The following is a 24,719-nucleotide window of genomic DNA, read 5'->3' on the forward strand; positions in this document are numbered from 1 at the left end:
AGTCATACAGCCCACAATAGCTGTGCTCATAGGCTGAAGTATTTTGCAACTCATGGATCATTATCCTTAGTGGGCCATAAGTCCTGCTGAGTGAATTCAGTTGACTTTGCAGGCCTTCTCTTGGCAGTGAAATTCCCTGTTGCCACTACGCTGTAAAGAGGATATAGCCGCCAAAATAATTTTGGGATATCAAACAAGCAATAGCCTCTTCTAACTGCATGCCTTTTTTTTATTTTTTATTTTTTTATTTATTATTTTTATTTTTATTGTTTTTTATTTTTCCTGTGTCTCTACCACATTTATATTTAATAAGTGCCTTAATAAATAAGTATTTGATAAGAAGATCTTTTCAACAAGAAGCATCTCTGGCACCAATAATAGACAAGCACCAGTACAGGCACAGTGATACATTCCTGTACTTGAAAAATGTCCTCCTGTGTGCAGTTTAGGACTGGCACTTAGTGAAGGCAGTTTTCATAGCTGTAGACCACCATGGCTATAAGGGAAATTTAGTACCTCTAATTAGAGAAAATACTGCCTTTCTCTGCAAGCCTGTCCTTAGTAATTGAAGAATAATGTGTTAAACCATTATGGTCATTAAATATATGAAGAGGAGGGTACACTTATTTCAGTTTGCCTTTTAAAAAATGGCTCATTAATAATTTAAAACCCTTTGCTTCAGGGTTTTTTAAACACCTAACTAAAAATTAGACTCCTAATTACATGTTAATAGTACAGTGGCAAAATAGGAGGGAAGAAGAGAATCATAATTATTCATTCTCCCTGGCCTTGTTTCAGCAAGTCATTTAAACACGTGGTTTCAAACCTTCAGTAGTCAGAGTAGAAAAGGACTACAGGAACTCAGCAGCATAAAGACAGCAGCCACAGGAAAAATGAAACTGCAGTGTGCAAATGCTGTTCTATAGTGCTTGCTGTCAGAAATGTCTGAAGGGTTGGAGTTCTGTTTCAGGACACACTTTGAATTTGGAATGAAACCAAAATCGGAAAGAATTGTCTTTTCCAAAGCAAAATAGAAATAAGCATACTATTCTGTATGGGTACAGAGATTCATCGTCAGCAGAGTCACAATAGTTCATTTTGAAAGGTGGCAGGAGAAGGCTGTCTGCTGCAGTGGCCTACTTCCATCATAGATATCCATATGTGCTTGTGTTCCTGAGATTTGGTCCTGGATAAATGTACTGAATTGCCTAAGATGTAGTGATTGACAGATACCAGTGGAAAGGATTCATGATTTTTAAGTAGGTTTCCTAATGCAGTATTCTTTTCTATGAAAGAGTGGCAGCTTTTGCTGTTATGTTTCTAATGAATGATGTATGTACTGAGTACTGGTGAAGCAGTTTACTCCTTTGACTCACTCCTGGTGGCAAAAATACAGCACTTTAACAGCTTGTAAAGTGCTAGGGAAGCTTTTAAATGGGCTTAGACTAACGAGTGTCACCAACATTTCTTCTGTCCTTAATGTTTGTATTTCTGCTCAGTTTTCTTCATTGTGTCCAGATGGGCAGAAGGAAAAAAAAGTCCTAAGATCAAAGATGATAGAAAATAAGAGCACACCCTGTTTCAACTCCTCCTCTGACATGTTGTTTTCCTATTTGTATAAGTACCAGATCATGTTAGTGACACCTTAGAATAGGGTGAAGAAGAATACAGACCTGTGATGTGTCTGCACACCGCTGGCTGCTTGATGACTGTTAACTGACAGCTCACCTTAAAGCTGCTAAAAATTTTTGCAGGTTTTACGGGCTTTAGAATTTGAATGAATCTGTGATTGAATCAGGGTTACTGTCATTTTTCTCAGAAACCAACAAGTTTCAGCTCCCTGCTTTAAGAGAGATTTTTTCCTACTGTTGTTCATGAACCCTAGATGGGTTGATTGACTTATTTGGCCAGTTTCAGGAAGCCAGATCTTTAGCTTTTTCACTCTAGAAACAAAATGACAATAGGTTCTATATTGTCCTATAGCAACAAAACATTTGTAGGCTTGTACTCTTTTTCTCTTTTTTCAAAGAGAGAACCTATCATCAGATTCTCCATTTGCTTGATTCATTTTGTAAGGTCACCTATTTTGGTCTCCAAAGAATTGAAAATTTTCTCTGGCTTGTGCAGTTTGTGATGACCTTGTTCCACCTTTATGGCATGTTCTGCTTTCAACAACATTCAAAGCAGAATACCTTAATTTTCTGTAATTCACAAGGTATTGGCAGATTAAAGCTTTCAGCTATGCAGGCAATGCCTCATTTTACTGCCACAAAGATAAAACTCCTCTTGCAATAGAGGATGTTGCAAGAAAGAAATAGAAGAGGTGGAACAGAGAGCAAGACTTCTCTCCCCTTGAGGGTGGTATGGTGAAGATGTTAAATGGTGCTGGAGGGAGAAAAATTCATTACCTTAGCAGTTTGCATTGCCTCATTCACAGACTGCTCTTGGTGGAACAGCACCCACAAGTTTGGGGTTTTATATAAGCAAAGGCCACAGAAGCATGACCCTGTCTCAGTCCACAACAGTTTATGAACCTGGACCTGTCATCCTGGAACCTGGAATTTGAGGGCTGATCTTGCTCATAAATTGGGCAAACGCCTCTAACACTAGGAATGTTGGGACCAAGGCAGTAATTAAAATCAAGAGCATTTTTCTTTGTCTACGTGTGTTGGGTTTGGTTTTGGTGGGGGGATTTGTTTTGGTTTTGTTGTTTGGTTTGCTTTGCTTTGGTTTTTCTCTAGTCTTCCAAAAGATAGTGCTGTTATTTAAGCTTAGTTCAGTTCTGTGGACAGACTTCCATGGGTTTGGGCTAACGTCAGCTGTGATGTGGGGCTGAAATGGGGCCAAAGGCCTGTGCCAGAACTGTCAGCACTGTACAGAGATCACCTTTGCTGTTTCCTCTGTGCAGCAGGTGTGAGTGAGCAGGGATGTGCAGTGTGCCACGTGCTCCCCTTGAGGACAGGGCATGTTGGTAATGCTGTGTGCCTTCCGGGGCTGCTTCGTCTTCTCCACAGTATAGCGGTAAGGCAGTGTCTGAGCAGCAATTGCTAGGAAATTCAGAGAGCCACAAAGCAACTGGATACCAACAACTGGACTGGATACCAAGGCTGGCTTAGCGAATACACAGCAAAACTGCTCAAAGGATTTGTAGGCAGTGCATGTGATTAGTTATGATGTACTGTTTGAAGGTTTTTCCTGCTTAAAGTAAATAAAATGAAAAATGCTTTTCTGGGGAAAGCAAAGTAATCTTATGTCCATATTGAATTCAGTCAAATAATTGCAGATCCTGTTTTTTAATATCTTGAATGAAGCAGTAATTTTCTCTTTTACCATGATGAGGGAGGACCAATGGGGAAGAGTTAATCGTTACTGAAGGCAAGTTATTGCTTTCCTTCATGTTTCTTTCCTTCCTTGATTACCCATACTGAGCTGAGACCTTCTCACACACTGGATGCACTTGCATAACAAATAAGAAGTTCAGCAGAAAGATATGCTATAATTTTGGGAAATAAGTGGAAAAGTTGTTTAAGGAGAAAATAAAATGGTGTCCACATCAACTTAGTTTTCTAAGACAGAAGAAAAATATAACCTAATTTTATACATACATTTTTCTGTAGTTTTTATGGGCCAATCTCTACAAAAAAAGCCTAGATCTGCCAAAAAGGTGAGGCTTATGCTGAATACTTACCTTTATTGGTGTGAAGACAGCAGAAGTAAATTTAAGCCAAAAATAAGAAAACCTTTTTTTCTTGGGATTCAAAGGAGCTTTGACTGTGACTTTCACTAAAATGATAGAGGGATCTGATTTTTTTCCCCTGTATAATTTCTAGAGTATTTTTTGCCTTTACAGCTTTGAAAGCACTGCACAAAAATGAATATGAATAAATGGAGTAGTCTTAGAGATGGGGGCAAGCAGGAACACATAGATGAGTTATTGCATGTCTCATCTTAGCCAATCAATACCAGAGCAGAGAACTGAACCCAGGTGTCTTGATTTCACCTTGGAATGTATCACACTGTCTCTGGTGAAACCCTTCAGCTCATCTGTGGCTTTGCCAAGAGAATAAATAGCTCCTTCCCTAATGTTTACCTTTCTGTAAATGGTCTACATAACAGGGAATTCCATGAAGAATTTAAAGATAGACAAAATTATGGGTAGAGAAACAGGTAATGTATATAACTCTTAACTTTCAGGATGTGGAAATTTGGGAAGTTTTTATAGGAATTAGAGCTGTAGTACAATTGCTTTTGCAATGGTATCTACAAGTCACTTCAAGGAATCTGTAGAAGTGATATGGAGAACTGTGAGTTAAAACCAAGGACAAACAGCTACAGAAAATCTCTAAATTTTCTCCTTTTAATCCTTATGTTACTATTGAAAGTAGAGATACAGACAACCTATTTTCAAACAGTTCCAATTAGTGATATATCTCTGATTAATCTTTACTGTAACAAGTATTTATGTATTCAGAATTTTATGATTGCACCAAAAAAGTTAAGTGACAACAACAGTTGTCAAATTGAAGTTAACAACAATATATAGTTGTTAAATTATAGTCCTGTAGTTTCTGTAGTGAAACCCAGCTTCTCCATCCTATCTTGGTTGTGCAATGGGCTCTTGAGCCTGATAAATCTCAGAAGAGCTCACTCCAGAAAAGAAAGGCAATCCAATGTCCTCTGGCAGGCTGTAGGCAAGCCATGGCTGAAAAACAGCATGAGTGTGCTAAACTACACAGCAGCCTGCTCTAGGAGAAACAGGGCTGGAATGGAGGCCCTTCCAGTCATATGAATGATTATAGGAACTTCTGCTGACCAGTGCTCCCCAGGCTTAGCTAATACTAACATGTATGTCAGTGATATGCTAAGGAGATATACATGAAGAAATAGATTTTATCTAATATATGAAACAGAAAGGGAGGGAGGGAATTTAGAAAAATGCTAAACTCTGTTCTCTCCTCAACCAGAGGGTGAAATGCAATGCACTGACTTCCATTCTTACAGCAGAAAAACTTGAGACATCCACAGTTTTCTATTTATTTCTATTTTTATTTTCTCTTCTGCTTCTGAAATAACTTAAAACCAAATAAAAACCCACCCAAAAATTAAGCCTGTCTTGGACATAGAAGAGTAAGCCTTTGCACACTTGATGAATGTGTCCCTGTGGAAGTTACCAGTGACTCTGCTGAATGCTAACAAAGGTATTGTTCAGCACCATTAGGCATGTGAAGCAGCAATATTGTCAGGTCTTTGGATTTTTGTGCTGGTTGGAATGATGCCTCAGGTCTCAAAGTGTTGTCATAATCTGATAATCTGTAACACTTTTGAGAAACTGATATTGCAGTCCACAGGTGAAGTAGAGACAAAGGCTTCCGCCATTCTCCAGCATTCAAAAGCTAAAAAGAAAGAAAGAGTGTGAAAGTCATGGTTTAGAACTCCAGAGGCCTAACTTGAGTGTTTGGGTTTTGGCAATATTGAAACAGCCTTACAGCAAGATGACTGATTATACCTGAATACAGGGAATCCCTCCTTCTCCTTTCTGCAAGGCTTCTTGTTGAGGATTGTGTTAAAGAGTATCCATACATTTTGTGTGCTACAAGAATGGACTGTGCCTTGTCTGGAAGGGTTTGGTGTAATGAACAACGTAATTGTACACAGCTGGAAGTTGGAGGGTGTGTTCTGTTTGACTTCTTGCATTATGAACAGTCAAGCTGATTTTAATCTTGGTTAACTGGAGTATCCTTGCGAGAAGTCTCAGGGAGTGGAAAGAGCTGTTAGTCTTGCACAGTTTGCATATTGTGGTTGTGTAATATTTTTTATTTTTCCTGAAGAAAACATCTGCTCTCAGATCAGCCCAGGTATAAAATAACCATTTTCAGAGGCTGACTGCTCTGAGAACAAGCAGTAGTTTGCTTGAGCAGAAGGGAAAATATACATCTGCTGCCTCCTTAATATCCCAAATTACAACTGACTTCACTGTCCTTTGCACGAGAAGAGAGTCCTCTGATAGTCCTCTGAATTTAGTGGGATCAAGGTTGCCTGCAAGAGATTTCTTTAGGCTGCAGGCTGTTAAAATGAAAATCACTGAGGTCTCCTTTTACAGCTGAGCAGAGAGACGAGCCTCTCTCTTGCCTCAAGCAGTAGGTAATAAGTCTGTGCAGGAAAGAAAGTGTAATCTATTTTTCTGATATTTAGCTGTGATAATGGCCAGGCATAAGGGCTTCACTGTGCTGGACACTGTTAAGTTAATCTCTGCCCTGCACAGTCCCCATACATAAAGACATAAAGACAGGTGTTAATACAGAGCTATAAGCACAGGAAAGCTGGGTTCATTTTTGCATAAACTGGTATCACTGTGATCTTAGTTGGCACAAATGAGGCATGGACCTAACCAGTGCAAACAGACACTAATCCATCAGCATTGAGGCAGATGAAGGTGTGTGTGACTGGTTCAGCTGTGGGAGGGTGCACACTCATCAGCGTTACATTCTGACAGAGCAGGACCAGAAGAATAGTAGTTTTGTCTGTCCCAGACTCCCTTTTCTTCTCCCTTTCTCCCCTCTTCCTCTCTTCCTCTTTTTTCTCTTGCAGATGTAGTCTGTTGCCACTTTTGTCCACTTGGACAGAAAGGCTTGAGCCAGAGAACTGGTTCTCTTAGAGGTGGAAAATTCCAATTGGTATGTGGCTGAGGAAGGGGTCAGGACCAGTTGGCTTACTTTTAACCTTTCCTGTCTCTGCAGGTGGAACAATGCTCTGCATAGCTTCCCAAAGGCAACAGACTCCATCAGGACAAACTAAGCTAAACTAGCTAAACTAAAACTAAACTGAGCTAAACTAGCTTTGCCCTTTAAGTTCACTAAATTGCAGAACGAACAAGAGAATTAACCAGCTCCTTATGTCTTCTCAGTTTGCCCAAATTTCAGAGGGACTTTGGTGTGGCTGAGAACTTTCCACTTTTCCAGACATTTAGCTGTTTTCTTCCATTGTTCTGCTATGCTTTATTCTGCCTCACTGAGATCCATATTTCTGAGCTTTCAGGGAGAGAGTTTTTCAAATGGGATGCTTGTATCCTTTTGCTGAGTTGTAGAGAGGCCTGACAAAAGCAGTAATTTTGACATAGTTACAGCCTGAAGTCCAGTTGCTGGCAGAACTTTCAAGCTGCATCAACTTTCTGTGGACTGGCTCCCTTGAGAAACTCTGGGGAAATATTTGTTTGCCCAGTACTTAAAGTAATGGATTCTAATACCAATAATACCAAGATGTTGACATAGTAATACAGAGGAAAAAAAAAATTTTTTTTTTTTTTTTTTTTTTGGAGGAGGTGTGGAGAGTAGGAATGAGAGACAGGTAGATGCTGGGGCATGTAGCCAGGCAGAACAGAAAGGGTGATGGCTTGTGAGGAAGGAATTTTGAAACAAAAAAAAAAAGTATTGATCAAAATCAGATTCACTTAAAAACGTTCACTGAAGAACTGCCTTCTGCTAAATCTACTGTCAGGTATTGTTGCATTCAGGAGAAGGCTGAAGTCACTGTAGAGTGTTGGTGTTTTGATAGCCCACTCTTGAGAGGAAGACCAGGGCTGGCTATTTTTCTGATGAATTTAATGCCTGCTTGGTCTAAGAAACTTCCAAACATCTAAGGCAGCAAAACCCCACTTTCTTCCCTTTAACAAGGATAGCCTTTTTCTTTTTCTTTTTTTTAAAAAGTTTACTAACTGTAAGCTAAATTTATCAACCTGAAAATGAAGAGAACTTGCTTGGTAGTTTAAGTTCTCCTTAAAATTTGCAAGTAGTGAAACCATTTCCTCCCTCTTTTTGGTTTCATGGCCTCCATTCCTTCACCTTCTTCAAACACTTGTGAAAACTGTTGATGGGGAAGGTAAGAATTGATTTAAGCCCACTGGTGTAGAAAGTCAAATTTATCCATCTTGATTTTTCTCCTGCTTTGGCCAGCTGGTGGAAAATTGCTTTTTGCTCCTATTAAAGACTAAGAACCACAGCATCTGGGAAAAACAAAATAGTATGAGTTCATGCTTATTGGAGGCACCATAGAGCTGTTAGCTATTTGGTTGCTGTAACTTTTATTTGTAGGTTTTACTTCAAAGTACACATATGCTCTTGAAGGATTCCTCCATTCAGAAGCATTTGAATTGAATTGATTCATAGACTTGATTGCTAATGTAAGTTTTTTGTGTGTGTCCTGTGGATAGGAATTTTCCATGTCCTCTTACAGGAACCTTTTGTGATCTTCCTGCACACAACTTGTGCAAGGCCTATTTTTAGGTAGTCCTAAAACCATTTCATATAAAACACGGGGCAGAAGTGAGAGGGGTCCTTCAAATCTAAGGTGAAACAATTTTCCAATTTTCTCCACACTTTTCATGGGGAATTTAAATCCTAGGTGGTAACCAGTTGCAATTATTTTCTCATCCCGAGGCAGTGGCCAAACCTGGTGACTTAACCTACAGTGTGCATGTGTCTTGCTGACTGCAAGCTGAGTCTTCTAATGCCATCTAGTACCAAGGTACTGCTTCTCAGCATTTTCTCTACTGTACTGTAATGTTTCTTTGAGGGGTTAAATACCCACTGCTCACTAGAAGGGGGGCTGAATTACACCAGTGCCTTGACAATGTAGCCACAGGACACAGGAATGAGAAAATGAGAATATTTGATCCGTTTGTGTCAGTGGGTTTAGTGTGAGATGTTGGCCTGCAAAGAAAGCCCTGTGGAAGGACTAGAGAGGTTGAAGACCCAGGATACAGAGAACACAAGACAAAATTAAATTAGCTGCTGTGATGAAGGGTGCAAATATAAAATGCAAGCAAATCACAGACTTCTCTGGGGACTAGTCTGAAAGAAAAGAAAAGGAAGGGGACAACTACTATTTAAACAGAATGAATTTTCAGTTCAATAATATTGAATACTGACTATATTGTAGGGTAGGGATACAAAGCAAGTACTTTTGGGGAAAGAAGGTTATTTTTGCCACTTTTAGCTGTATTGAAGAGACCATATCAAATTTCTTACATTAATTTTTGGTCTCCATTTTCTGAAAAGAAATTTCAGATGACATGGAGCTTGGGCTAAAAGGAGAGTTCTAGTTGAGCTAGAAGAGTATGTTCCAAGAATATGACCCAGGAAAGGCTTCATCCTCACTGTTCTCTAAAGTTTAATGAGTTAAAAAAAGCTTGACATTTAAAAAAATTAAAAATAAAAAGGGGGAAACAGTGTAAGTTACTAATTGACACCTATGGTGGCAACTTGAGTATAGAGATAATGGGAAGAATTAATAGAGCATTTTCTAGAGTAAAAGTGAGCTACATTTTTAAAGTAATGGTGTTTAGTTTGCTATATGTATGAAGATATGTTATACCTGTCATCGGGAAAATGAAAATACACTTTCTTGTGTACATTGGGTAGACTCTTTTAGAAAATAAAGCATGTATTTTGACCTAATCCCTATAAACTTAGCTACCTCTCTAAAAGCTTAGAAACAGAGAGAAGCAGCACATTTGAAAAAGTTTCCATAATAATTTTTAAGAGAGGTTTTGTAAATAAACAAGAATTGGAGCTGACATCTATCTATATTCAGAGGAAACCGAACCTTATTTTTTTCAGCTTTGTATAAACTACCACACCAGCCAAAAGTCATTAAAAGATGCAGACATATTCTTCTGGGGCTCTCTCAGCTATCATGGGAAAAAGAAAAAAAAAAAAAAAAAAAAAAAGCATATGAATTTATAATCATTTGTTTTCTGGGTTTTCTGTGAAATCAAAATACAGCTGTATGTTTATATGTGCATACTAGAGATGAGTAGGTGTATGATGCAGATTTGTGGATTATTTTCTGGCCAGATGCAAGCATGAAAAGAGGAAAAGTGTTATGGGCAGACTTTGCATGCAAATCTCAGTTCCAGAACACAGTCATTACATCTGTACTACAGCTGTCCTCTACATTTTATGAAGCTCTCACTTGGTTTGAGAAACCAGATATGTAAATGAACTGAACACTCACATTTGAGAGCATGACTGGAAGAGTTTCGGAGCGTCACTCTTCATTTGTGAGCTCTCACATAGGTAATATGGCCACTCCCAAACTCCTGAGAGATTTTACAGTAACATCCTTTGTGTCCCCTCAAAGCTGCTGTAAGCAGTGGTGTCACCTAGACTTATGTACTGCGCACTGGTGTGAGGCCCTAGAGGTGCATTTTCAAGTCTGTTTTAAAGCTTTTGAAATCAGCTGGTCTTGTTTTATGTCTTCTAAACACACAGTTTCTGTAGATAATTAACTCGTTGAAGGACACTTTTTATGAAAAGGCTGGAAGGTGCATTCCTCCCTCAGGCTGGGTCTGACATGAGGTCTGCTGAAGTCGCATCAGGTCATCGCATAATTTATTTTTAATTTACTGAATATGTTGCCTTGGGGTCATATTATTGCTAGAAAACCTGAGGTGATTTATGTCATGTCTGTACAATTTCCACCCACAAACTTGCTGCAGACACTGCAAAGTCAGGATCATCAGTAAGGAAAAAGGGAGACCCCTCATAAGACAATGAGTCTCTCAGGTTTCTTCTGCTGAGTGATGAATTACAGGGACACAGAAGAACTGAGGATTCTCTTACAGTAATTTGTAGAGCTTTGCCCTTCAAAGCCATCTCCTGAAGTGTCAGGCAGTAAAACTTGCCTTGCAGGAGTGTTAGCGATTTTCCTCAAGCCTAGGGGTCTTAGCCTGTGGATGCAGGTGTTAACTTTAAACGGGGATACGGATGACAAAACCAAGGAGGCTGAACACTGGAGCTCTGCCTGGTGGAAGCCAGAAAGCACCACAGCCCAGAGCAAAGCTCAACATTCAACAACTCATGTTTCACTTATGGGATACCCTGTGATTCCAGAGCACCAAGGGTTGCTGGCACAGGCTGTCCTGGGGTGACTGCCCCTCCTTTATTTCAGCCTTAGGCTTTAAAAAGAATCAAAATCAAAGCTAACAAACAAACAGAAAATCCTCATGCTTGCCAAAACAAAAGGAAACATTCTAAAAATGGCTTGTGTGTGTTGTGTTTAAGTAGAAGGAAGTATCTTGGGAATTATGAATTTGCAGAAGGCAAGTACAGATGTAGGGCAGCAGAGCAGCTATGAAGAAGATCCTATTGGATCAAAAAAAGCCTCAGTGACCAAATAAGCCTATGTTAATCAAAGACCATACTGCAGTGAGAAGAGTTTGGGTGAGTTGGGAGAAACAGAGAACTTGTATCTAAGTTGCATCAAAAAGGCATTTGTGCATAGAAATAAGGGTAGATATGAAGCTGAGCTTCCCCAATTGCAGGTTCAGTAGTTGAATTTATAGGAACATTCTTCCCCTTCCCTCTTTAGCTGGTTCATCTATTTTGTACCTTTTGACCAAAGCAAAAAGTCCTCAATGATAGCAGTCAGCCAGCCACCCTCTCTCACTTTTTATTCATTTGCCAGATTTCGAAATACCATAACCAGATAATAAATAATGATAATCTCTCCCTGGAACATCCTGAGGGGTTAACAAACAAATACTGTAATGTTCTAGGGGATTCCTAATGAATGCAAGGACTTCCTGGCAGCTTTTCTCAGAAAGGAGAACACAATGAGGAAAGTGGCTTGTGTACGGTTCTAATTGCACTGAAGGCCTTCAGAAAATATCTTGAAGTAGCCTCTTTTGAGTTGTATTTTTGAAGGTTTCGTCTCCTTCATCTGTAGTAAAACTTGTTCTGTAGAGAAGTTATGACAGGAAGAAGTGTTTAATGTTCACATCTGTATTTTCTCAGCATCACTCTGACACTCAGTCTGTAAAAGAAATACTGGCTTTACAAGGATCTAGAGGCATAATGCTCTGAGAATTTAGTTTTTCAGTTTCAAAATAACACACTCAGAATTCTAAAGCCAAAATGTTCATATTTCAAAGGTTTTTGTATGAAGGACGAGAAAATAGCCAGAAAATAATTTTAATATTGACAAAACCCAGCAGATGGATACATTATTCCTATTATGTTCTTCTGTCAGACTTTCAGGGTAATATTTCTCAGTGTACAGATAATAGCAGGTTCATTGCATGACTGTGTTTCTGTGAACTAATGGCACCTATGATGTACTGGCTTTAAATCTGCTTTATTAAGTTTATTCTCCCGAGTCAGATCCTCAGATGCTGAAAATAATTGTATCCTTTGCAGAGCATCTAACCCTTATTATATATTTTTTAAGTCAGGAAAAAAAAAAATCAAAGCTAGTTGGACATAATTTGTGTATTCCTTGATCTAAATTACTGATTTGTGCACTCCTCTATTTTCACTTTGCCCATTTGGGCAACTGATGTTACAATTTCCAACCATACTTGACTAGCTTGCAATCATGTGTGGCCCGTTCTGGGTACAAAACCACATATGAACAGGATTGGTGCTGCCTTAGATAACAATCTAAGGATCACCAAGGAAGCAATGAAAGGTGATATTACTATAGCTAGCTAACAGTGCAAAAATATATGGTTTCAGCAAGTTACCACTCTATTATAGTCTACCTGGCTGTGAATTTATAATATTGTTGTCACAGAAACTCCAAGTGAAAATAACAGAACTTTGAAAAAAAAGACTAACTTAGCTATTGCTAAGGGTTGTAAGTGGGAGCTGTGTCAGGGAAATGGGCTTACACCACTCATGTTAGTATAGATGACATGTCAGTATAGATTATTGTCTTTTTTACCTACCTAACATAATTGCATTGTTTGTGCCAAGTTATTAGTAGTTTGCAGTCCATGCTCCAGTTTGGAGGTGTTATGTGGTGAGCAAAAGTACCAATGCCTGTGTTTGACAGATGAAGGGTGCAGGCCTGGCCCACAGATATGGTGAATTCTGAAGGGTGCTGGCAGCAACAGGATGTTAAATTAATCAGTGAGCAACAGGCTGAGAAGTTTGGACTAGAGCCTAGGTTGCTTCACTCCCCCTCCCTGGGGCTTCCTGTTTGGAGAGTTTGCTTCTTTTTAAGGGCTCAGATCCCAAATGCCTCAGTTGAAGTGTGTGTTGTAGTAGGCAAATATTCAAGTGGGCCAAGCACCGTGACCTAGACTTCTGTTTATCTGTGCCTCAGAGTGATCAAAAGAATGAGTAGGAGGGGATGCAGATAATGTGCTGGGTGACCTTCACTGAGGGGCTTAACGTCACTGCATCTGTTTCCAGTAATGGGAAATGAAGATTGCTACACACATCTCTAAAACTGCTGGTTAAGTTTTTGGATATGATCCATTATTTAAATGTAGGTGATAAATCTAAATGTTTCTGACATTTTGAGATGGGCTGTCAGATTTACACTGCACATCTAGTTTGGGGAAAGGGAGTCAAGGCATGCTTAGTGAAATGGTCACCCTGATCTGATGCTAAGTAAGATATTTCATTCAAAATGGATAGAACTTTTAAATTCCCTACTCTTAGAACTGATTGATCACTTCTTTGCAACTCAACACTTAAAACAGCAAAATTGATTTGTGCAGTTTTATGTATAATGACCTACAATGAGTTTATTCACAGTACTGAGAATGGAAAAAATATATGACATATCTCAGCTTCTTCTTATGCATGATGTGACATTCAAAATGATGGGACCAAGAATGTTTAAATTTCTTGAGAAAGATTTTTCTCACCTTTCAACTGCCTTCCTCAAGCATGTTTCAGTTAAAGAGTTGATTTTATGCTTTTAATGAGATGAAGCATGTCCTAAAGGTGGATAGTGCTATAGGAAGGGAAAATAGCTTGGTCAGTGATCCAGTACAGGTACAGACTCCAACCTCTACCATCCCTTGGTTTGTTTTGCTTTTGAAATTCCATTTACCACTTGAGAAGCAGATGGTGGATTGTAAGCCAGCAGCAAAACAGCCAGGATCATGGAAGCAAAATCTACAAAAAGAACCTCAGAATTATGGAAGTCCAGTTGTCTGGAAATCTTTGAAAATTGGTGGCTTCCAGTTTAGTGGAAGAGGATATATTTGGTTATACTGTAGTACTTTTATGTTGGGATATTGCTTCTTATGAAGATTAAATGTTTTCTGCTCCTTTTCCTCTTTACAGCTTTTGTTTAATTCTACATGAAATCTTATTTAAACTTGCAGGAGGTCTGTGTCTGGATCTGAACCCTGTTGAGCTGGGTGCTGCACTTTGTGAAAAATTGTGCTATCTCTGAAAGAGCTTGTGATCTAAATGGTTAGTAGCAGGTAGGAGTATCTTCATTTTCTGCAGCCTTGTATAGTTGATGTTTACACAGAGAAGATAGAAAATGCCAACAGATTTCAATTAATTAGCAAATTCTGATGTTTTAGTGAGATTTTCTCCATCTTCATAAGAAGGACATGCAGGGCAGTGGGAGAAATGTTTCATATTTGAAGTGTAGGGTGAGATTTTAGTTTTGAAGCACAGGAAAAACAAGAAATGTGAGGATGTGATCATGACATGTTATCCTGCTATTCAGTTACTCAGTGACATTGCAACCTTACTACTGCAGGCTGTGATTTTTGTCAGCTGTTGAACTGAATTTATCTTCATCTGTTTTGAATGAGAGGTCACCCAGGGAAACTCACAGGGAAGACAGTAATGAGCCACTGATAGCAAATGTTCATCTCTTTCAGGACTGACAGCTTGGTGACACTAGTGACAAAAGGTTGTTTAACACAAATCATGGGACCTGGCATGGCAGGTGAGTTGTGTGTGAGCTCTGACTACAGAGGTGGGTATCTGTGTGGATGAAGAGTGCACACAGCTCTCTCAGCTCTGCTGTTTGTAATCCCAACAGCCTGCAGGGCGTTCTGGAGGAAGACAAATCCCTTCTCATACCATGTGCTTTCCATTACACCCAGGACCATTATGGTAGAGACAGGACTGCCTGCACTACTTCCACCTAAATTCACTGCTGACTTTCCTCCCACCCCTATAAAGGAATTTTCCATCTGCTGCTTATGCCAGTAGGGCAGACACTTCTCCAGTAAACATTCACCTCCAGCAGAACCACAGGTAATGAAAGTAGTTCTGCACAGGGGATTTCCCATTAGATAACCTCCCTTATCACTAACCAAAAGCTTCACCCTAATAGAGTGGCGTTTACTGCCCCTGGAGAAATCACTGTGCCTTTGAAGCATTGAGGCCCCAAGGCTCAATGGAATTGAAGAGGCAAAAGATGATGGACAGAAGCAGTGTTTTTTGCTTTTCAAATAATTAGGGTACTATGCACCCAATTTCTAATGCGGCCTCAAAGTTGGCCTGGTGGCTGGAAGTCAGCTGCTGGGTTACAGGGTTGGTCAGCTTAGATGACAGATAAAATCCGTATGCCTACCAAAGGGGGCAAGAGTGGAAAGCACAACTGTTTGGTTTCCTAAGCAGTGAGTACCTAGAAATTTCATTTCCCACTCTGTCAGTGGCTCAGCACATGTTCTTAGTGCAGTCATAAGGTTAACACTTCAAAGAATGTCCATTCATTTTGAAGGTCTCAACATCTGAAAAATCTCTTACTTTTTTCCTGGAAGTGCTGTGAACTTTTGAAACTGCTATCGGAACAAAAGGTATCAAAGCAGCACGTACTTTACTTTAGGGAGAGATTTGCAGGTAGAATACTCCTAATGCCCGTGATTTCCAAAATAAATAGCCATTTTTGAGAATGTTGCCTTTATCTTCTGTGGGTCTGGTTTCATCCTGTACAATGGACATAATCATGCCTTATACTTTACACGGGTATTGCAGTGTAGGATTAGTGTACAGGAATGCTTCATGATCCTTGAATGATGAAATTTCCAGATAAAATTCAAGGTGGTTTTTACACTACCAATAGCTTTGATGCACTTCCTCTTCAGAGATTGTTCCAGCCTGCATTCTCAAGAATAATCATGAAGCAGATTTTTCTGAAGGAAGATGTATTTATTAGTGGTGCTTAGATCAGGACAGTACCCCTGGCTCATATTCATTGTCATGTAGGGATGCTCTGGAAGCTGGGGGGTCACAGGGTAACACTGTGAAGAGTAGTTCCTTGTTCTGCCCTGACACCAAGTGTAGCTTTAAGACCCCCTAATGCTGGGTCAATGCTGTGAGTTCCTGTTTCCTATGTGCTTCATGGAAGGTGTTTGCTGCAAGTGGATGAAGCTATTTGCTGTTGGATAGTAATCTGCTTCTGCTGCGAGGTCACATGTGTTGGTATTCCAACTCCAGAGCTGAAAAGGACAAAAGTAATTATCTTAGCATTGTTTTTCAGTCTGTTTCAATGGAATTCCTCCAATTTGACTTATCAATGGCAAATGTATTGTACAGAAATATATTATTAATAAAAAATTATTATATTTGTTTAGATTCTGTAAAAAATAGTTTAAATACCTTGTTTCTTTGCTTGTAACTTTAGCCATATTCCTGAGTACCTGGCTAGCTGTTAATTTTTCAAATTAGTGGCATGAGCCAGAGATCTTAGGAGCAAGAGTCTGACTGGACATCTTTCTCTTGTTTTGCAGTGAAGCTACGTCACTGCATTTGATTATTCTCTTGTATTAGTATTCATAAGATCAAAAGCAAGCCTACCCTGAAGTTTATTCTCCCCAGGATAATGCTTGCGACTAGAATCTGACTTGTGCAAAGGGAGGATGTTTGTGTGAGCAGAAACCCAAATACAACTGGAAATACTTCCATGGAAACTGAAGGAACAGAAAGGGCAGTGTTACATTTAGCGAATGCTTGTGTCTGCTGAGGTGTTAGTTTTCTTACAAGTTGAAACTATTTTCTGCTGCTATTTTATTTTATTTTTTTAAGCTGTTATGGAAAAAAGTGCTGTCTTGAGTCACTCTACTGTTTATCACCATCCAAATCAAAGGGCACAGAACTGGGTTTGTGTTTTCACAGAGAAGATTGATGCTGACACACAGCTGTCCTTTCCTCCTCCTCAGCACATCAAGACTGAATGTTTTGCAGATTCTAAGCTTGGTCCTGGTGAGAAGTCTGAAATAAAACTTCTATTTTCTCAAGTGTTTTGGTGTTTGCTCTAAAGAAATCATCAACCTTTGTTGTTTATTTTTTCTTCTGCAATAAAGGAGAGGGATAGGGAAGTCATCCATAAGTTTGCAATTTAAGTTTTAAAAGTCTAAAAGTAAACAGGCCTCACAATCCACCCAAAAATTGTGTTCACTGGCAGTCTAGAACCAGGGACAACATATACTTTGGAATCAGCTTATCTCAAAAATTCTACAGACTGGGAAAAAAAGTCAGTGATGGTGTTTACCACTTGAAAGTAAAAATAATTTTTAGACATCTGCATCAACACAAATACTTCTAATATGGCCAGAACCCTACTATTTAAATTTCTCTTTGTAATCCACTCTTTCTTTCAGCTCTTGTTCTTATCCTTCAGTGATTGTGTTGGATTTGAGGAACCACTGAAACACTGCTGTGCTGATATGAAAAGTTAAAAAAGGTTATCTCAGAGACTGAGTGTGTGCTCAGATTTCTGTATGCAAGGCAATTTTAGCTAGAAGCATGGCAAATCTTTTGCAAAACAACCAAATGAGCTGTGCTATATACATTGTATAAGTTAAGGCTTCAACCATGGTGTCTACAGCGAAATATTGATGGTTTAGGGATAGTGGTAGAGATGGCTTCAGAAAAGATTGGATACTGTGCTATCTATGGCCCTAATACTATTGCTAACCTACAATGTTGTTATTGTGATTTATGTAATGATAGAGCAACAACAGAGACCTGTAATGGGGTGTTTATATCTGTGTGTTTGTGTGTGTGTGTGTCTGTGGCCCTCCCTTAAATTTCCAGGGAGCTGATTCTATTTCCTCTGGTGTGCAGACATATTTGCACAACTGCAAAGACAAGCAGTATTAAGAGCTGAAGATAGAGCTGTAGCACATGAATAGACACTTGTTGGAATGTATTTATATGCATGCACATACACAAAACAAACAAAAATTGACATTGGACTTGTAATTAAATTGGAGATATTCAGTGTTAAGATTCCCACAGTGTCTGTTCATAGGCATGAAAAAGCTCATTTTCTCTGCAACTTCTCATCTCCTTTTTCCTCTTGACTTGCTCTTTATTTTTAGTCCATTTGAAGCTTCCTCATGCAGGAGAATCAAAGCCTAAAAAGCAGGATTGCCTAACTGGAAAGGCCATAGCATTGTTATGATTAACTTGGCTTGAAAAGCTGCCCACATAGTATTGCCATCAGTAGTTGACTTGACTTCTGTGGATGGGATCCCTGAATAAAGCATGCAGGTTGCAGGGGCTCATCATTTTTATGTGTTATGATGCCACTGTGGTCTCATGTAGAGAATATTGATGCCCCATCATCTCTATAGACAGAAGCTGTTTAGATGGGGAAAGCAGTGAGAGGCCTGCACAAAGACAGAGAGAATGTTAAACTCTGGAGGGGGTGGAAGGCTCTGGAGGAAATCCCCTGTGTGGAGCCATCTTTACGACGTTTCATTCTTTGCAGCTCTCTCACAAGTCTCACTGCATTGGTTGCTCTCTGCTAAAATTCCTGCGGCACATTTCAGTCTGTTCTTTCTTAATTTCCTCAAGCAGGCTGGTGCATTTTCTTGTTTACTTAAATCTTTGTCTCTCCATCTCAGGGTAGTTTTTTCCTCTCTGTAGCTGTTAAGTTACGCACAAGGTCAGATGCTTACTCAGAACTTCCTGGAAAGCCTCTTGTTTGCTTTAAGACAAAAGTACTCAGGAAGTTCCTCAGCTCTTCCAGCAGAGCTGTACTGGCAGCATCCTGCCAATCCTCCAACTGCACTTACTGCACTTTTTGGAAGATGCACTAAAATAATTTTTAGTATGTTACTAAACTCAGGGTATTGTCCCATATATTTCAAATGCTAAGACTATTTTCAAGATCTCCTGCACCTCCATTAATAGGAAAATGTCTCTCCTCACTCACTGTGATGGCAGTGTGACAGTCAGGCTTTTCGGTGTTCCCCACCAAGCCTGCCATCTTCAGATTAGCATGTTCCACTCCAGGCACAAATTTGATGCCTTTACAGTTCATCTTCCCCTTCTACACACAAGCTTTCAGTCTTACTCAGCTGGTGAGGTCTCACCCTGCTTCAGACACTTCCTGCACAGCACAGACTCAAGGAGCTAAACGTATGTGTATTAAAGATAAAAGGAGTGGAAAAATAAAACCAAACATAAATTCAAATGGCTTGGCGCACAGATTCTCTTTAGGCTCACATCCCCTGGTGGCTCATTTCAAAGCATTTGAATCTATACAATTAGATGGAATATTTCCTGTGATGTTGGGTGATGGAGCAATCATTTTAACATATTTATATATTAAGACTATGTATGCTTCTCTTACAGCCCTCTCTGAGCAGAGACAGCAATACCAGTAAGAGAGCACAGAGGGGCTGTTGTCTGTATTTGTGTGTAAAGATTTAATTCTCTGAAGAGCCATCACACTGTGGGAGAATTAAAGACAGATGGCAGCTCCTTCCTGATTCCGACCTCTGAGTCCTCCACACCTACGCCATGAGATGTTCGTGGGAAGGAGGTCTACAAGCTGTTGAATTCAGCTGTTACCTTGGAAATTATAAGTCTGTAAATAAGGCCAGCCACTTCCAATATGAAAGTGCTACTGATGGGGCTAAATTAGTTTAAGAGACTACTGGTGCATGAAAGCACTTGCAATACTGTTTTTAATCTTAAGTTCTGCTGGCATCTTAGCTTCAGCTACCATCAATTGTGCAATAATTTAAAAATTGATTCTGAGAGCTCCATAGAAAGGGCCTGTACTGACTTGGTCTCCATGAGCTGGTTAAATATTTCTGTTGTAGACTAAATCATTTTGCAATCAACTCTTTAGTTTGCAGCATGTGTCTGCATTCCCTCTCCAGCAAAAAAAAAGGTGGGAAGACAGGAAGCTGCTGGTGCTGGGACCTGTGCTCAGCAACAGCAGGATTCGGAGGTCAGAATGACTTTCAGCTATTACATTTCTGGCAGCCCTGAATCTCACTGGAGCTTAGGCATCTGAAGGAGCAGGGTGAATCTCAATATAGACTAATAATTTCCATGAAAAAACTCAAAATGAAATAAAACCACAAAACTCAAAAACACCGTAGAGTACCTGTGCCTGTCTACATGAACCACTGCTTTTCAGCCAGGTGAGTCTTGCTACCAAACAACATTTTGTGGAACTTAATCCAAATGCTTTTGGGCTGAATTACTTTCCAAATTACCAAGACTTTCTGTTTCAGCTTTTTGGCAAGTTCACAAGTGTATATTCTGTAGATACGCCACCGATTTGTTTTGGGTCTTTTCCTTCACAGAAAGGAGGGTACTGCCAGAAGACAGAGCAAGGAAAAATAACTTTGTGTTGAGCTCAATGAATTCAGTTCAGCTGGTACTGGAAGAATGAGGTTTTTCTGTTTTTCCTCTTGACATGCCAAGAAGGCCTTTGCAGTAAGGACTAGGCAAAATGTAAGTGCAATTTATCATTCCTGTTGTTTTATTGTATCAGGAAGCTGGGAAACTTGGTTTTGTAAGTGGTTCCTGCCAATTCTAAGTCCCCCATCTTTTCTCATTGAAAGCAGATTTTGGAAATATCTTCCAAAGTGTCATGAAATACTGAGTTATAGTGAAGCTGTGGTTTATTTCCTCTGACAAAGTATTAGTCAAGGCTGAAATGATGAGAACTGGTAGCACTTAGTATGCTCTGATCTTTAGTACTCGAAGGTCATCAAAACTGGGTCATAACTGGTGCTCATGTAAAGCTTCCCGGGCTCAAAGCACATGAAGTCAAATTCAGACGCAGCTTGGGAAGTGTCTTTAACATTGAAACTGCAACTTTTAGATTGTAGTTGCCATTTAAATAAAATAATTCTGTATGATTATTGCAGAAAAAAAAATTTGTATATATCCTCTGTCCTTATGAAAGATTGGTGACAAATTATCGTAATTTATAGCTATTTCGAAAGTGGATCCAAATTCCACAAATATGTTCACAAAGTTTATGAAGACTGTATCCAGTTAACACTTTACTTGCTTGAGAGAAAAACTTCAACCTTTTAGTGCAAAATTCAAGCATTCTTTTTGTTAAAGTTCTAAGATTTTCTAATGTTAGACATTGTAACAGTTTTTCGTTCTTACGTGTAGGAGATCATAACATCTTTCTCTGGTTCAAGTTTTTAGCTTTAATGTTTCTGAAATAGAGAGATTGATATTATTTTGGATCCTTCATCAGAACTGGCCAGACATTAGCATTCAAATCATGACAGCAATTCTGTAATAACAAGAAAATTATGGTTAGACCAGGCAAGTAAACTCCGCAGAAAGGAGCAGATTACATCCTTGAGGAAAATAGACCGTTGTTGTGGATGCTTATATTTTGCTGTACTGATTCTAATTGTTGCATCTATGGTTTCTAGGAGCTCAGGAGTCAGTTATGCACAGGTGTTCACAGGCTTTGGCATTTAGTAGGACAGGAAGAAGTCTGCCAGCTGATTTCCCATGGACTGGTTCACAGTCAGACGCTGAAAATTTACAACTTCATGTCTACTAATATGGATTGGTTTCAAACCAGCAGACCAGAGAAAAAAAGTGATTTGCTTTCCTTTACTAGTTCCTTTAATTCTTTCAACTCTTCCATTCTCTCTCTCTCCTAGATTTGATTATATTTGTCATGCAACACATTGGTGGCTGAATGAATATGCATGAAGTGTGCACCACTTGTTTAGCAACTGAGCAATTTGTTTATGAAAATTGCCTGCTAGAAACATTTTCTACCTAGGTGGCTCTGCTTATGCCTTGTTTTGTTGTTTTTAACTTGCATCCCCTCCCCAGTTTAATTCTGAGTAAGTGATCCTACTAATGGGTATGCACTCAATTTGTGAAAGCAATTTTCTTATTGTACCTGCAAATCAATAAGGATGGATTGTTTGTTCAATAATGACTAGAGAGTAGTCATCCACCCTCTAGCTTAACCTAGCAAATACTACTAGTAGTTTGCCTAACACTAGGCTGAGCTTCTTCCTTACCTGGATGTATGGTTTTTGAGATTGTTAGTATACTGCCTTTCTTTAGGCAAAACTTCTTTCTGCACACAGTCTGTGAGCATTCCTGCAAATAACAGAAACTCAGTATTTCCATGCATAGTAACCACTCATCTTCAAGTTCCTGGAAAAACAGCAAGAGGGGAATGAAGGAAGCCAGAACAAATTACAACTGGGAATGCATGACTATATCTGTGGATATTATTTTCCTGCTATTCTGCCATTCCTTGTATTTCACACAGTCTTATGCTTTTTAAGACAGGGAAAAACTCAGTGAGACAGAAGGATAATGGTAAATTCTCAACGGCTTTGGTGATAGAAGCATGATATTCTTTAATTCAGATTTCAAGTGATTTGTTTGGCTTATATTTGAACTATCAATTAATTTGTTTCATTAGAAGACTAAAGTTATGAAAGAGTTATATTGCTGAATTTATTTTTTTTATTTTTTTTTGTAATGGATAGTCTAAAGCTTCCCAGAAAGTCTTGGAAGCACAGGAGTTCAGTACTAATAGCGACAACCATGTGTTTTATAATCTTTCCTAGGCTGTACGTCAATCTAGGGTGAAAGGAATTCATTACAAATATCCAAGGAATGACCATCCAAGTCTCACTTTTCCTGCAGAAGCTTGGTAGTATTTACTTAATAGCAATTCACCTCAGCTGACTCCATTCTGTAGATTTGAACTTAGGGCTTTCTATATCAATAACCTTCAGGGTAAGCACAGAATAACATTTTTCTTACTGCTCCTTTCTGCTTCTGGTGGGAAGCTCTGCCAGTAATGCAGAAAGATAGTTAGGAGCCCATGGCTCAGATGGCTCAGCTAACGAGTACCATTTGTGATGTCTGTGTCAGGCCTCTAAGCACTAAACCAAGTTATTTTACACTCTGAAACCTCTGTCAGAAAAAGATCATTTTGAATTTCCAACAATCAGGGCAAAACTATTGATTAAAAAAGGGTTTTGTATGCCACAACCTCATATTAAAAGGAGGAATGAGGCACTTCAAAGCAAGGGAAGTGCAAGCCTTGCTTCTGATAGTGTATGCAAAAGTTTCAAAAAAATCTCAACACTGAACTTTATTTGAAGAGGCAGGCCAGCAGAGATATGTGCCTAATTCTACTATTTAAGCTCACTTAGCTTCCAGATTTGTAGTCTTTGTGCTTTACTCTGTCAAGTAGCATGCAAGGACTAGATTTTTCAAAATCACAGATGAACTACAAGGGATGGACTCTGTAGTCCTTTTCTGTGTGATGCAGAGTTTTGGAAGTTTAGCAGTTCCTAAAATAATGATCTATAAAATAATGATTTATAGCTTCCTGTAGTTATTCATATTTGTCTTCATTTTTGTACTGTGAATCTTCAGATCTCAAGGAGATGTATTTGAGGGCAGTCCTTTATTCTTGGATTATTCTGGCAGAGATACTATGTTGTCAAACAGCTGATTTCATTGGTAGAGGGAAAGAAAAGCTCTAAATTTACTGAGTAGGCTTTTTAACAGAGACTTGCCAGCCTAATCTTGTGAAACTAAGACATTTGATTAATTCTGCCACTCAGTGGAACTGCCTTATTTTTACTGTGTTTGAGATTTAACAGTTCAGTTGAATTTGTCCAAAAAGATAGGAAAGCAGGGAGAATAAGGGGGGCCATGGGGGAGGATCTACTTAAATATACTTCCCTACTGAATTCAAACAAAATTTAGCAGAAAAATGTTATTGTCAAGATGCAGCAACCACTATTACTTGCACTGGTAAGAAGAACAAGCAGCAGATATCATTAACATAGAGGAAGAGTGGCCTTGCTGGGCTCACTGAAGGTAGACAAATCCAGAGCAGGCCTGGAATGGAATTTGTTTTACTGCTGCTGCCCTGGAGAGTCAGTGGGCACGAGAAGAGCAAGAGAGGCACCTGTGCTGAACCGAGCCGAGATCCTCACAGCAAAGCCGCCTCTCAGCCAAGGTGCTGATGGCACGGTCTGCTGGACCGCTGCCTTCCAAACGCTTCCTCAGCCGCGGTTTCGTTTGTTCACCTGGAGTGTCTCCGACCAGCCCTGTTAAAGTTTCAAGAGGGCTTTCTGAGGTTGGTTTATTATCAGAGACCTTTTCTTGTTAGCCCTCTCTTGGTAAGTGGATAAGGAATTTTGAAGCCCTTTTCCATCTGGATGGCAATTATTACCTACCCTTCGGAAGAACCTCTTTTATTGTTTCCATGACCCAGACTTGAAGTTTAGTTCTATTTGACATATCTACAATTATTACCAAGGAGTTTCATGGCAGAATAAGAAGGAGAAACTTTGCATTTCTACAGGAAGGCGCTTCCTGTGCGTTGGATCCAACATCCAGCATCTGGAGTTGTATGTGCAAAGAACAAAACTATCAATTTATGAATTTCTTTCCATCAAAATGGATTGTATCTGCTTTTGAGTAAGGCCCTTTTGTTTTGTTTTTCTGTTCTTCAAAAACAAATAAAATTTAAGTTAAAGTCTTGGGATTTTTAAAATTTACAAAAAGCTGTGGCAAATCTAGATGACACTACTTCTTGTGGGTTCTTGTTTGTTCAGCCAAAGGTAGAAAATTAGGATAAAAAAAGAAGCAACATTATTTGTTCGCTATTTTATGAAATGTAAGAAAACGTCAAGAATAACAGAGTCAGTGTGGACTCTCCTAGTTATAGATTCTGTTGGTATT

General features: G+C 39.2%; 1 long non-coding RNA gene across 1 annotated transcript; it reads left to right on the top strand.

The window, feature by feature from the left end:
• Nucleotides 1–4,092: 4,092 nt before the first annotated feature.
• Nucleotides 4,093–15,227, top strand: LOC111943892 (uncharacterized). Its single transcript, XR_015285072.1, has 6 exons — nt 4,093–4,167; nt 8,437–8,520; nt 14,120–14,221; nt 14,633–14,700; nt 14,861–15,014; nt 15,094–15,227. It is a non-coding gene; the product is annotated as an uncharacterized LOC111943892 (long non-coding RNA).
• Nucleotides 15,228–24,719: the final 9,492 nt, after the last annotated feature.

This window comes from Cyanistes caeruleus, chromosome 3 (genome assembly GCF_971803275.1).
Source record: "Cyanistes caeruleus chromosome 3, bCyaCae1.hap1.1, whole genome shotgun sequence".
Taxonomy (NCBI): domain Eukaryota; kingdom Metazoa; phylum Chordata; class Aves; order Passeriformes; family Paridae; genus Cyanistes; species Cyanistes caeruleus.